The following is a 12,167-nucleotide window of genomic DNA, read 5'->3' as shown; positions in this document are numbered from 1 at the left end:
TCGTAATACTTCCCTTCCAGAAAAAATAAAATCACTCCAAGTCTTATCCTTGACATTCAGGGATATATATGATCAAGTTCAACAAAAATTCACTAGCTGGCTATGAATATGTGGCAAATACTCAGTTTTAGTTTCTTCAGCCTCTACTCCAAATTCTCCTAACAAACTTTTACCCCAAGAAGTTATCTCATCTTAAATTAGCATGTGAATGCTAATATTACTCTAGTTTAATCTTTTTAAAGATATGGGTAAAGAACTAGAAGTGAGAATAAACAGATTTTTCAATGTAATTAAAACTCTTCTTCAGCTTAAAATGACCTTTGACAACTTGAGTTAAGTTTATGAGTCCATGTCTCATTTGCCTTGAAATTGCCACATAGGTAATTTGTTAATTTATCAGTAAATTAGATAATGGCTTAATTCTCTTTGTCAAGTTAATAAATGACTGCCCTCTCAAAACTGGCATGTGGATTTGTGCTCAACAGCCTTATGAAATTCGCTTTCTCATAGACTGGAAGTCATACTAATTTACCCTGCCCCTGAAAATGGGAAGTCTTTTTTCCTTTTAATCACTGCATTTTGCAGGATTCAGGTGACAAATATCCTGAAGAGGGCACTATGGGTCCCAGTAATCTTCACAAGCTGCAGAGCTTTAGTTTAATGGTTTATAGCAGACAAACATTTGGGGTTGGATGATCTCCTCAGTGAACTCCCCTACCACACAACACAACAGCCCTCTTACAGACTCTGTAAGTGGATGGTCTGTTGCCCTCTTAATGAGTCTTCACTCAGAATGAGCCTTTCCTCCCTCTTGGTTCCTCTGCTCCATACACCTGAGGAGATTTAGCACAGCATCAGTGTGCTTTCCTCTCAGTGCTTCATTAAGGCAAAGGAAACAAACATGAGCCAGGTAAATAGTTCTGAAAGTTGATATAGGAAGTTAATGGGGGAGGGGCAGGGGCTAAGGGGCAGAAAAGTAAGCAGAGAGGCTGGTTGGTCTTTGGGAAAGTCCGTGATTAGCTGCCATGGGAAAGATAGAAACTCCAAGAGGGAATGCTAACTGAATACTGTGGGAGTATTTGTTCCTCTCGGAGGGGAGGCTGAAGGAGAAAGTACCAGAGTGGAAGGGCAACTTCCTGAAGGGGAAAGTAGGAAGCGCTCACCATCTGAAGCCTCAGAAGTGGTATCCTGTGGTACATAAATGAGAAGTGGACGCTAGCTATTCCGTTCATCCCAGAACAGCCACAACCAACTGCAATCTCACTGACAGTTACTTGCTCCAAGCCCCGCCCCTGGTCCGCACTCATTGGCTCTGGTTTCATAACATTGACTTGATTGGCTAATGAAATACAGTCCTGGAAACAGCACACATAAGGCAAACCTTTGAAACCTAAAAGCTGTTGTGGGGACAGAGTCCCAGAGAGCAGTTTCCAGGCTCTCGGCCTCACGTGGAAAGGTGCTGGCTTGGTTATTAGGTGACCATCAGCTGTAATCATATGGCCATCCGCTGTGGCTGGGTGGCCATCAGCTGTTACCAGTTAGCCATTAGCCATGAATATAGCTGCCAGTGGCTATGATATGGGGGTTGGTTGTTTGGTTGGCAGAGAAGGGATCGGTGGATTGCCGCTAGCAAGTGCCGTTGGCAAGCGGATTGTGGATTGCGGATCCTGTTGATCCTACTTCCCGTGTCTCCTACTTCCTGTGTCTCGCCTGGCCGCCAGCAAGACTGGGGTGCAGGAAGATCCCTCCTTGGGGTACTGGCCGCAGATGTTTGCTTTTGTGTCTCGACCAGCCGCTAGCGAGAATATAGTGGTATGACTCCACTATCTATGGCTCCGTGGGTGTTCCTTTTTGGCCTCACCATATCCTGCGTTCTTATGCGGGGAGTGGGACCAGAGACCCGAATAACACCCCGCATGACACTGTGCTATTTATTTATTTTTTAATAAACAAGGAAGGGTGAAAAGGAACTTCTAGAAATTGTATTGCTATGTTAATTTAAAGCTTCAGAACAGTGAATTTCTGACAAAGAGCCCATGCACACCGTTTTCCCAGAATTCTGGTAGCAGAGTGTTTCCTGAATAAGATAGAATGATACAGATTTTGAAATACAAGGACACAGGTTGCTGGATTAGAACAAAAAAGGGAGAGAATGGCTATTTTGTGCATATAGAAGAATGGAATCAAGACAGGCAGGTTGGACTTTCACTTCTGGGTCGTTTATGTGGGGAAATTTTTATGAATAATGATATACTCATTTCTTTTTACTAAACATAATATGTGAAGGATATTTTAATTAAAATTACTTAATGATATTACCATAGAGCCAATTTTCATATTCCCACTTTCATCAAAAAAACATTTTGGGAGGAATTTTTTTTTTTTTAATTTTTAAAATACAATTTATTCTTTATTTAGAAAAAAAATATTAATTTGAATTTTGTTTTAAAATTCTCTGATGTTCCCAACCTCAAGGTGTGAGAAATTTTACACAGCCTGTGAGGCCTGTGCCAGTGGGGGTCTTATGTTCCTTCTGAGGTGCTGAATGGAAAACACAAGACCCAGAATCTTTTCTTCCATTCCCAACCTGAGTGAATTTCAATTCCATTATTCCTTGTCCCCCAAATCTTTTTCCTTTCCTCACTCACAATAAGACATTTAATGTTAATATTTCAGTGGATTGATTTTTGTTTATTAGTTTCAGATGCATAAGACAAAGCAATATATGCTCATAGTAATTTCTTAAAATTTTTTGTATTTCTGTGATGTGTGTTGTCACTTCTCCTCTTTCATTTCTGATTTTATTAATTTGATTCCTCTCTCTCTTTTTTTTAATGAGTCTGGTTAAAGGTTTGTCGATTTTGTTTATCTTCTCTAAGAACCAACTCTTGGATTCATTGATCTTTTGTATTGTTTTTCTGGTTTCTATTTCATTTATTTCCGCTCTGATCTTTATTATGTCCTTCCTTGTACTCTCTTTGTGCTTATTTTGCTGTTCTTTTTCCAGATCCCTTAAGTGTGAAGATAAACTGTTGATTAGCAATTTTTCTTGTTTCTTTAAGAAGGCCTGCAATGCTATGAATTTCCCTCTTAGGACTGCTTTACTGGCATCCCGTAGATTTTGGGTCGTCGTGTTTTCATTTTCGTTTGTCTCGAGATATCTTTTGATTTCTTCCTTGATCTCCTGGTTGACCCATTCATTATTTAGTAACATGTTATTCAGCCTCCATGAATTGGTGTGTCTTCCAGTTTTGTTCCTGTAGTTCATCTCTAATTTCATAGCACTGTGGTCGGAGAAGACAATTGGTATGATTTCAATTTTCTTAAATTTATCAAGACTTGTTTTGTGGCCTAACATATGGTCTATCTTGGAAAATGTTCCATGTGTGCTTGAGAAGAACGTGTATTCTGCAGCTTTGGGGTGAAATGCTCTGAAAATATCGATTAAATCCAAGTGGTCCAATGTGTCATTTAAGGCTGTTGTTTCCATATTGATTTTCTGTCTGGAAGACCTGTCCCTTGTTGTCAGAGGTGTGTTGAAGTCCCCTACTATGATAGTGTTACTGTTGATCTCTGTCTTTATGTCAGTCAATATCTGTTTTATATATTTAGGTGCTCCTATGTTGGGTTCATAGATGTTTACTAGGGTTATGTCCTCTTGTCAGATCAATCCCTTTATTATTATATAGTGCCCATCTTTGTCTTTTAATATGTTCTTCATTTTAAAGTCTATTTTATCAGATATAAGTATTGCAACTCCAGCTTTTTTCTCATTTCCATTTGCATGAAATATCTTACTCCAACTCTTCACTTTCAGCCTGTGTGTGTCTTTTGATCTGAGGTGAGTCTCTTGTATACAGCATATACAAGGCTCTTGCTTTCTTATCCACTCAACCACCCTATGTCTCTTGATTAGAGCATTTAATCCGTTTACATATAAAGTGATTATTGACAGGTACATAGTTATTGCCATTTTTAAATTTGTAGTTAGATTGTTTTCATCTCTCTTCTATTTACAGAAGTCGTTTTAGTATTTCTTGCAATGCTGGCTTGATGGTAATAAATTCCGTTAGCTTATTCTTTGTTGGGAAGCTCTTTATCTCTCCATCAACTTTAAATGATAGCCTTGCTGGATAAAGCAATCTAGGTTATAGGCCTTTGTTTTCCATCACTTTGAGTATCTCCTGCCACTCCCTCCTGGCCTTCAATGTTTCTGTTGAAAAGTCATTTGATAGTCTTATGGGAGTTCCCTTGTATGTAACCCTCTGTCTTTCTCTTGCTGCTTTTAGGATTCTCTCTTTGTCTTTAACTGTTGCCATTTTAACTATAATGTGTCTTGGTGTGGACCTGTTTGGGTTTATCCTGGTTGGAACTCTGCACTTCCTGGGCTTGTATGTTGGTTTCCTTCATCAGGTTAGGGAAATTTTCGGACATTATTACTTCAAATATGTTCTCAATCCCTTGCTTCCTCTCTTCACCTTCTGGTATTCCTATGATGCGCATGTTGTTGCGCTTGATGTTATCCCAGAGGTCTCTTAAACCATCTTCATTGTTTTTTATTCTTGTTTCTTTCTGTTGTTCTGTTTGGGTGATCTCTGCTAACTTGTCTTCTAAGTCGCTGATTCGATCCTCTGCTTCATCTAACCTGCTGGTAATTCCTTCAAGTGAGTTCTTTATTTCAGTAATTGTGTTCTTTAGTTCTAATTGGTTGTTCGTTATGATTCCTATATCCTTCTTTATGTCATCTCTAAGCTCCTTAAACATTCTTATCATCAGTGTTCTGAATTCTGTCTCTGATAGGTTGGTTATCTCTGTTTCATTTGGTTCCATTTCTGGAGGTTTCTTCTGTTCTTTTATTTGGGACATGTTTCTTTGTTTTCCCATGCTGGCTGACTCTCTGTGTTTGCTTCGATGTATTAGGTAGAGCCCCTAGACTTCTTAGTTCTTGCTGGGTATCTTATGTAGTATGTGTCCTTAATATTTGACTTACACCACTTCGATCTTCTCTGCGTGTGCTCCAAAGGTGACTTTTGTGTTGTGTTATTGTCCTGTTAAAGAAGATCTTTAATTGCTTTTCGCTTGTGAGTAGGTGGGGTTAACTCCTAGGCTGACTAATTGTGAGACTTGGCTCTGCCCACCGCAGGGTGTTCTGCTGAGTGAGGGTTGACCGCTTAAATGTGGTTTGGCCTCTATGGGCTCTTGTGCCTGTAGAGAATTGCCTGTGGGCGTGTCAATTGTAGGTCAAACCTGGTAGTACTCTGGTTTGGTCTGGAGTTGGCTTCTGGGTGTGTTGAATCTTGTGCCTCTTAAGCTGGGCGCTGGCAGGGCAATTTCAGAACAAAGCAAATCACTAAGCACAACAACAACAACAAAGAAAAAATCAAATACATTCACATGTAAAAACAACCTATAACCCATACTCAACACAGGCAAAGATATCAAAGCTATAAAGACAAAACAAAACAAAACAAAACAAAAAAGAAAGAGCGAGAGAGAAAAAAAAAAGCAGCTCTAGTCTTGGCTTAAGCCCACCAAGTAATCTCCAGGTTGTCCTCTGCTGTACCAAAGAGTCCTCTGTGCATTGTGCAGGCAGAGCTGGTCACCTGGTGCCCAGAGTGACGTTGGGACTGCAGATTTAGATGCGTGGGGCTGAGGGGTCTGGATGGCAGTTTCTGCAAAGTCAGTGCAGTTTCTGCCCTTGCCTGCACATATGCACACTGAGAGTAGCACCACCAGCCCTGTGTCCAGTTCTCCTGAATCTTAGGGCACTTCTTCCGTGTGTGTGTGGGGGGGGGGGGGGGCAGGCGGGAGATTTCTGAGCTGCTGAAAGCTCAGAGCTGTGACTGCTGCTTACTGCTGATCCCTGGGAGTGTTTCTGCAGTTGTAATTGCCCTGCCCTAAGCAGGCCGGAAAGGGTGGGGGCTGGGGATGGAAGGGTCTTCCCTCTCCCAGCGCAGCCATGTCACATTCTTCCTGCAGGCCAGAAAAGGTGGTGGCTGGAGATGAAGGAGTCTCTTCTCTCCTAGCCCAGCAAAAATCACACTCTTCCCAACCTCTTCCCTGGGTCAGGGTTGCACACCGGTCTTCCCAGAGCCTGAGCACTAAGGCTCCTCTGTAATCTGACACTACTCCTCAGTTCAGGGGCCAGTTTAAATCTCTGGAAGGGCAGGGATAGGATTGGAATGGGGGGGAGGGCCCCAGGTATGGAGTTTGTGTCCTTTGGCCGAACTAGGGCCCAACTGGCTGCCCCCTCAGCGGGAGAGATCAGCTGTGGGATGCAGGGAAAGAGCCCACCTGGCTTTTGTGTTCTCTATTCTGTCCTGGGATCCCCTGCGACTCTGCTGCTGCAGATGCCGGAAGCGTTTCCACCGCTGCAGATGCTGACGGCATTTCCACAGACTCAGATCTGGAGGAATTTTTTTAATGATTTTGAAATCTAGATATTTATTTGGCCAGTGTGATACCTCTTTATAATTGTAGTCACTCAAAGCATTTGTGAAGCTATTTCTATGCGTATGAAAAGGAGTGTGCAGAGAAGAGAGGTCAAAGAGTGGGGAAAGTGAAAGGTGAACCCACCAAAGACAGAAGAAAATGCTAAAGCATCGTTAATGAAATTATCCTCCTGGCTGACAAGGAAGCATTCACAGCCTTCATATGCGGTCTTGTTATGATCACAAGGCAATAGATTGTGTTGAAGGAAATTACGTTCACAAAGGTAACAATGTAAATCCATTTGGGGTTTGGTCAGTTAAGGAAACTAGGAAAGGCTCTTAAAACTGATAAACTGCACATATGTTTCAATGAAATAAAAGTTGAGATTGTTTCCGAGTAACTCATTTAGATGAAAATATAAGGATCACATGGAAGATCTTGTCTATTAGAGCTAAGATTAGAATAGCAAATGAAATAATCATTATATCTATATACTTAGGAGAAAGATATTGACATTTATTTTAAAGTTTTAATTTTATTTTCTGTTCTCTGTGTTTCATCTCTTTCTCCAGTCCCACTGAATTCTACACCAATAAATAGGTCAGTGTATTTTTCCTGTAATTTATTTGGGTGGAATTCAGTGGAAAATAAATAATTAGTCATGGTTTGTTTCTATAATACTTACTGTGATATGTCTATCTAAATTTGATTACGCTTTTTAAGAGTTCACCATTATTAAATTTTAAAGTTTTATGTATTCAAATCTATTGATGCTTTTTTGTGAGTTCTTCTTTCATTTTTAAGTGAAGCCTACCCTTTATGGTTAAGAAGTTTAATATATGTTGTAACCTATTTACTTCTAATTTTTAATGAATTGAATTTTTTTAAAAAACCTGTTTAACTCATATCCCTTCAGAATTATTTTGGCGCATAGTAAATGCCACAAGAGTGGCACAGCGCGTGTACTATAGTCATTCGGGAGAAGTGAGGTCATGATTACTTTTCACTGAGATGATCAATGAAGGTTCTCAGAGGAATCAAGTTTTGAGCCTTGTTAAGACAGATGGGAACTGGTTAAATAGATGAAGGTGGTGAAGAAATGTGGGTATTTGGAAAAAAAATTACCTTATCTGCATTATGTCTATATACATGGAAACTGGTGGGATATAGAGATAAATAAGTGATTTCTTTCCCAAAACAGTTTACTTGTATGTAAAGTTATCAATAGTGTGGCATGTATAATAATAAAAGCAGTTATGTTAATTATTATTAGAGAAAGTCATTGAAAGGACATGACCAAGTTGTCCTCAGAGCTGGACCCCTTCTCCTGTCCTTGGAATGAACGTTCTACCCACTGTTCCTACACTGAGAGCCATTTTCAAAGATGCAACTTTGAGAGAGCAATGTGTTGTAGAGGCAGTGTGGATGAAACACAAAACTGAGCACAGGTAAGGCCTCTATATAAAAGTCTAAGATTTTGGCTGACAGGTTTGGAGATCGACTCATCTTGCGATTGCCTAAGACAAGCCTTGTGAGTTCCGTTCCTTATTAAATCTGCCACCTACCAATCTGGAGTGGCCTACCTTTTCTTTGGTCTCTCCCTACCCTCCGTGTATGAGGGCTAGTTTCAGATTTCACCTGGAAGCTTCCAAGTTTTCCAACCAATAGTTATTTATACAAGGAAATAATGAACTTTTTCTTAGAATAAATAAGGATTTGGAACAAATGAAGTAATGACTCAACAAATTTTGAGAGATAAACTAAGCTTACATATATACAGAGTTTTGTGAAATACAAGTATAATATATTTAGGATATTCGTCACAGTTCTCTGTAGTAGGCATTGGGGCAGTATTATGTCTTAATAGTATTATGTTTGTATATCTTAAGGAAGCTGAAGAGTAAGTATAATGGGAATTAAGATAAAAAGAGTGGGTAGTTGAGGAAGGTGTAGCTAAAAAAAAAAGATCTCAAAAGCTGAATATTCTGGATTACAAGGATGTCCAGTATGTGGCCATTAGAGTATATTGAAAAGTGAAATAGAAAAGAACCTTTAAAATTTTTCTTGAGTAAGTTTTAATATACACACACATATAAATATTAAGTTTCCAACTCAATTTTTACCTATATATCAACCCATGAAACTACAACCCATACAAAGGTACAGGCTATCTTATTAAGTTTACTGATGGATAATCTATCTTTTTATTGTTATTATAAATAGTCTTCCTTCCCTCATATTTTCCAACTAGATATTGTTTTGGCAAAATTTTTATTTTATTATTTTTTCATTCATTTCCACCTCTCCCCTTTGGCAACCATCAGCTTATTTGCTGTAGCTATGGGTCTGTTTCTATTTTGTTTATTCATTAATTTTTTTTGTTAGATTCTACATACAAATGAAATCATGCAGTATTTGTCTTTCTCTGTCTGACTTATTTCCCTTAGCATATTACCCTCTAGGTCCATTCATGTTGTTGCAAACGGCAAGGTTTCATTCTTTTTTATGGCTGAGTAATATTCCATCATGTATATATGGCTCATATCTTCTTTATCCATTCATCTATTGATTGACACCTAGGTTGCTTCCATATCATAGATATTATAAATAATGCTGAAATGAACATAGGGGTGAATATAACTTTTGGAATTAGTGTTTTTGGGTTTTGTTTTGTTTTGTGTGTTTTTTTTTATAAATACCCAGAAGTTGTATTGCTGGGTCATATGGCAGCTCTACTTTTTCATTTTTCAATTATAGTTGACATACAGTATTATATTAGTTTCAGGTGTACAGCATAGTGATTATACATTTATATAAATTATGAAGTGATCACTCCAGTATATCTAGTAACCATCTGACACAATACATAGTTATTATAATATTATTGACTATATTCCCTATGCTACACTTTACATCCACGTGACTATTTTATAACTAACAATTTGTACTTCTTAATCCTTATCCACTTTTCACCCATTCTCCCAACCCCTCTACCATCTGGTAACCATCAAAATATTCTCTGTCTGAGTTTGTTTCTGTTTTGTTTGTTTGTTTGTTTTATTTTTTTTTAATTCCACATATAAGTGAAATCATATGGTATTTGTCTTTCTCTGTCTAATTTATTTCACTCAGCATATTACCCCCTAGGTCCATCCATATTGTTGCAAATGGGAAGATTTCATTCTTCTTTATGGATAAGTGATAGTACACTGTACATATGTATCACTTCTTCTGTATCCACTCATCTATAGATGTACATTTAGGTTGCTTCCATATCTTGGCCATTGTAAACAATGCTGCAGTGAACATATGGGTATATACATTCCCTTGAAGTAGCATTTTGGGTTTCTTTGGATAAATACCCAGAAGTGAGATTACTGGGTCCTTCATTATCTCTTGTTATAGCTTTTGTTTTAAGTCTATTTTGTCTTGTATAAGTATTGTTACCCTAGCTTTTTACCCCCCCATTTTCTTTTTCATGTAATATCTTTTGTAATCCTTTTACTTTCAGTCTGTGTATGTCATTTGATTGAAGTGAGTCTCTTGTAGGCAGCATATGTTAAGGCCTTGTTTTCTTATCCATTCAGCCACCATGTCTTTTGATTGTAGTACTTAATCCATTTACATGTAAAGTAATTGTTGATAGATAAGTAATTATTGCTATTTTATTATTCATATTTCTGATCATTTTTTTTCTTCTTCTTCTTAAAAGAAGTCCCTTTAACATTTCCTGTAATACTAGTTTGGTGGTAATGAACTCCTTTAGCTTTTTCTTGTCTTGGAATCTCTTTATCTGTCCTTTTATTCTAAATGATAACTTTGCTGGGTAGAGTAGTATTGGGTGTAGGTCCTTGCTTTTCATCACAATGAATATTTTTCACCAATCCCTTCATGGCAGCTCTATTTTTTATTGTTTTTGAGTAATCTCCATACTGTCTTCCACAGTGTCTGCACCAATTTATAATCCTACCAATAGTGTCCGTGAGCATAATTTATTTTGTTATATATTTTTCAGCTATTTTCTTAGTGTTTGTCCTTGGGATTACCATTAACATTTTACTTTGTAACAATTTAATTAGGATTAATATCAACTTAATGTTAATACAATACAAAAATCTTGCTCCCATGTAACTCTGACCCTCCTTTTATGTTGTTGTCACAACTGGCATCTTTATACATTTCGTGCCCTTCAATTTAAATTTATAATTATTGTATTATTCAATTGTCTTTAAATCAGAGAAGAAAAATAGGAGTTACTAGCTGAAAGCCATTTATACTGTCTTTAACATTTACCTATGCAGGAAACTTTACCATGCTCTTTATTTCTTCATTTGGATTTCAGTTACTGTCTTGTAGTGTCTTAGTTTGCTCAGGTATGACTAATTACCACAAACGAGGGGAGAGAGGTTATAAACAATAGAAATTTTTCTCACAGTTCTGGAGGCTGGGAGTCTGAGATCAGGGTGAATGCCCTCTTCCTGGTTTGCAGACAGCCATCTTCTCATTGTGTACTTACATGGTGGAAAGCAGAGAATGAGTTAGCTTTTTGTCACTTCTTATAAGGGCACTAATTCTATTCATAAGGACCTCATGGCTCAATTGTCTCCTAAAGACTTCACTTCCGAATAGCATCACATTGGGGATTGGATTTCAACATATGAATTTTGGAGGAACACAAACACGTAGTCCATAACATGTATCGTTTCATTTCAGCCTGAAGGTGTCCCTTCAGTATTTTTGTAATGCAGATATGCTATTAACAAATTCTCTCTGTTTTTATCTGGGAATGTTTAAATTTTTCCTTCATTTTTGAATAGTTTACCAAATATGGAATTCTTTGTTGACAGTTTCTTTGCTCTAGCATTGTTAATAAGCCTTCTTACCTTTGTGGTTTCTGGTGAAAAATTAGCTAATATTGTCCTAGGTCTGGCTTCAATTCCCTACCTCTGGTCTGTTAGAGTAATTAAAGTTTATTGTACGAGATTCTGGAAGGATCACCTCCCCTAACTTATAAGACAGAACATTCAGTCCAAAAGATGCTAATCATTAAACAAGCAGTAATAGAAGTACAGGAGGAAAAAAATCCTCACTTTCAAATGGATTGTTCATGTTAACATATGCTATAAACTTGTAGTGAATGAGCACTGCTTTTTTAGGATCTCAGCAGGATGAAAACATTCTGGGGAAGCTAGTATGTGTATGTGTGCATGCAATGCTAATAGGTGGGTGGGTTGGAATTTAAAGGAAAAAAATAGAAACCAAAAGTACCAGGTAAGGAGGGCTTTCTCTCTATTTAAAAAAGTATGTAGAGAGAGGAGTTTATAAGAAAATGAAAGCAATCTGTCTGTTTTTAAAATATTTTTTTCATTTTAATATGTAAGTAGTATTTAATTTGAAACTTTTTAATGATATTAGCAGAAACTTGTTTTTAATTTTTTGCTTTAGGTGTTTGAGGAGGTGGATTGTAGGAATTTAGATGCCAAGATAAATGATTCTTAGAAACTTAGTATACTTCTGTGTTGAGCAGTCTTTTCACTTGATCTCACTCATTGTGGAAAAAACCAATTTGATGTCTATTATGTAGATAGGTAACAGGACATGAAAGACTGGGAAAGGTTAATAACACTCCCAAAAGAAAAACTAAATAGATTTTCTTCCAAGTCAGCAAGGTTTCAGAGCCTGTGTATGAATGATGTGATAGCTACAGAACAGCAAGTGGATATGTTTAAGAAAAT

At 37.7% G+C, this 12,167-nt stretch overlaps 1 protein-coding gene across 1 annotated transcript in view; it reads right to left on the bottom strand.

The window, feature by feature from the left end:
* The window catches only part of SLC9C1 (solute carrier family 9 member C1), a 99,637-nt gene extending 98,400 nt beyond the window's left edge, over nucleotides 1-1,237 (bottom strand). The window contains exon 1 of the mRNA XM_074314135.1: nucleotides 1,164-1,237. The gene's annotated coding sequence lies outside the window, so the exon portion shown is untranslated. The remainder of the gene's footprint in view (nucleotides 1-1,163) is intronic.
* Nucleotides 1,238-12,167: the final 10,930 nt, after the last annotated feature.

The sequence above is a fragment of the Rhinolophus sinicus genome, linkage group LG01, assembly GCF_036562045.2.
Source record: "Rhinolophus sinicus isolate RSC01 linkage group LG01, ASM3656204v1, whole genome shotgun sequence".
In the NCBI taxonomy this organism is placed as follows: Eukaryota; Metazoa; Chordata; class Mammalia; order Chiroptera; family Rhinolophidae; genus Rhinolophus; species Rhinolophus sinicus.
The sequence above is the reverse complement of the archived record's forward strand: the minus strand, read 5'-3'. Positions and strand labels throughout refer to the sequence as shown.